Here is a 2,500-nt window from a genome sequence, read left to right as displayed (position 1 = left end):
TTTTCCATGGTGGCAAATACACCATTATATATTCTTTACAACTATTATCACTGGAGGACAATGGCAAAGCATGGGACAAGAAAGAGTTGGGGCAGGGTCAATATGACGTCCTTATAGAATTTTCATATAGTCAATGATGCATATATTATCTTTAAAAATGCTTAAACAATGTATGCATACATTTAAAAACAAGTATGTGCTATTAGCAGTGTTTGAAAAATTACTTTAAAAAGTAATTAATTATAGTTACTTTGCCAAAAAAGTAATTGAATAACTAACGAAATTACTCCTTAATGAATTCAGTTAATAACTTGGGGAAGTAACTATAGCGTTACTTTAAGAAAACTTCTAATATCTGGCATATGTAGTTAAAATTTGGTTAAGTGACGTCTGACATTAGTGCCCAGACAGAGCAGTTTTAGCTCAACTGTTAGCTCAGACTTGCAGTTTGTGTGGGCAGTTACGGCAACTTTGTTGAATTTTTTCACTGGATTGTTTTAGCGGTGAAAAATAACTTATTTGGCAGAGGTAAGAAATTCTGCGTTCTGCAAAGCGCGTTACTTTTTTGCTTCCCAGAAAGTAAACGTTGAAAGGCACTTAAGTGAACATTATTGTTTTACACTGGATGATTACATTGTCACTTTAAAGACACTCAACCGGAAGCTAATATTTGCTTAAATCAGTGGATGTCCCCGCACAATTATTTGCACTTACAAATACATGTTTGTAGTAATACATATGATTAGAACATTTCAGTATTGTTTGTGTTCAATTACAGTTAGTGTGTACATCCTAAACATTCCTGCCGCTTCATTTTACACAATGGCATTTTTACGTTTTTTTTAAAAACATATACCACAATAATTAATACCATGATAGTATTGTACCGTGAGATTTGATATCCTTACATCCCGACACGTTACTAGTAAAAGTAACTATGAACGCCATTATTTGGAAAACTGTTTTTTTTTTTGCTTTATTTTTCAATTGTTGCTCCTTACTGTATAATGTAACACAGGCTGCACCATATTCTACCCTCCCTCAATGTTAGAATTGAGTTTGCCAAATATACAAACAGTTCTTTGAATTAGAGATGGAAAAAAATTAGTTAATATTCTCCACAAATAAGTCGATGTAAAACTAAGCACAAAAAGGAAAGTACATTAATATACACATGAAGAGCACATACAAGTAGGAATAATTTAGTTTGATATAAACTGAAAAAAGCAATACAATGCTACAGAATGAAGGTTGGCTTTAATATCGCGAGCTGAATGCTAACGCACAATGGACCAGCTAATCAACAGGCTAAGGAAAAGTTGCAGAACGAACTTGTACATCCATCCATTTTTTATACCGCTTATCCTTAGGTGAGGAACACCCTAAACCAGTCTCCAGTCAATCCCGTTTCCATATGAGTTGGGAAATTGTGTTAGATGTAAATATAAACGGAATACAATGATTTGCAAATCCTTTTCAACCCATATTCAATTGAATGCACTACAAAGACAAGATATTTGATGTTCAAACTCATAAACTTTTTTGCAAATAATAATTAACTTACAATTTCATGGCTGCAACACGTGCCAATGTAGTTGGGAAAGTGCATGTTCCTCACTGTGTTACATCACCTTTTCTTTTAACAACACTCAATAAATGATTGGGAACTGAGGAAACTAATTGTTGAAGCTTTGAAAGTGGAATTCTTTCCCATTCTTGTTTTATGTAGAGCTTCAGTCGTTCAACAGTCCGGGGTCTCCGCTGTCGTATTTTACGCTTCATAATGCACCACACATTTTCGATGGGAGACAGGTCTGGACTGCAGGCGGGCCAGGAATGTACCCGCACTCTTTTTTTACGAAGCCACACTGTTGTAACACGTACTGAATGTGGCTTGGCATTGTCTTGCTGAAATAAGCAGGGGCGTCCATGAAAAAGACGGCACTTAGATGGCAGCATATGTTGTTCCAAAACTTGTATGTACCTTTCAGCATTAATGGTGCCTTCACAGATGTGTAAGTTACCCATGCCTTGGGCACTAATGCACCCCCATACCATCACAGATGCTGGCTTTTGAACTTTGCGTCGATAACAGTCTGGATGGTTCGCTTCCCCTTTGGTCCGGATGACACGATGTCGAATATTTCCAAAAACAATTTGAAATGTGGACTCGTCAGACCACAGAACACTTTTCCACTTTGCATGAGTCCATCTTAGATGATCTCTGGCCCAGAGAAGCCAGCGGCGTTTCTGGATGTTGTTGATAAATGGCTTTCGCTTTGCATAGTAGAGCTTTAACTTGCACTTACAGATGTAGCGACAAGCTTTATTTAGTGATAGTGGTTTTCTGAAGTGTTCCTGAGCCCATGTGGTGATATCCATTAGAGATTGATGTCGGTTTTTGATACAGTGCCGTCTGAGGGATCGAAGGTCACGGTCATTCAATGTTGGTTTCTGGCCATGCCGCTTACGTGGAGTGATTTCTCCAGATTCTCTGAAC

At 37.4% G+C, this 2,500-nt stretch overlaps 1 protein-coding gene across 2 annotated transcripts in view; it reads left to right on the top strand.

Annotated features, from left to right (window-relative positions):
• The window catches only part of il6st (interleukin 6 cytokine family signal transduce), a 58,868-nt gene that overhangs the window by 33,616 nt on the left and 22,752 nt on the right, over nt 1–2,500 (top strand). The window lies entirely within an intron of this gene.

This window comes from Entelurus aequoreus, linkage group LG21 (assembly GCF_033978785.1).
Source record: "Entelurus aequoreus isolate RoL-2023_Sb linkage group LG21, RoL_Eaeq_v1.1, whole genome shotgun sequence".
Taxonomy (NCBI): Eukaryota; Metazoa; Chordata; class Actinopteri; order Syngnathiformes; family Syngnathidae; genus Entelurus; species Entelurus aequoreus.
This window is presented reverse-complemented; position numbering and strand designations above follow the sequence as displayed.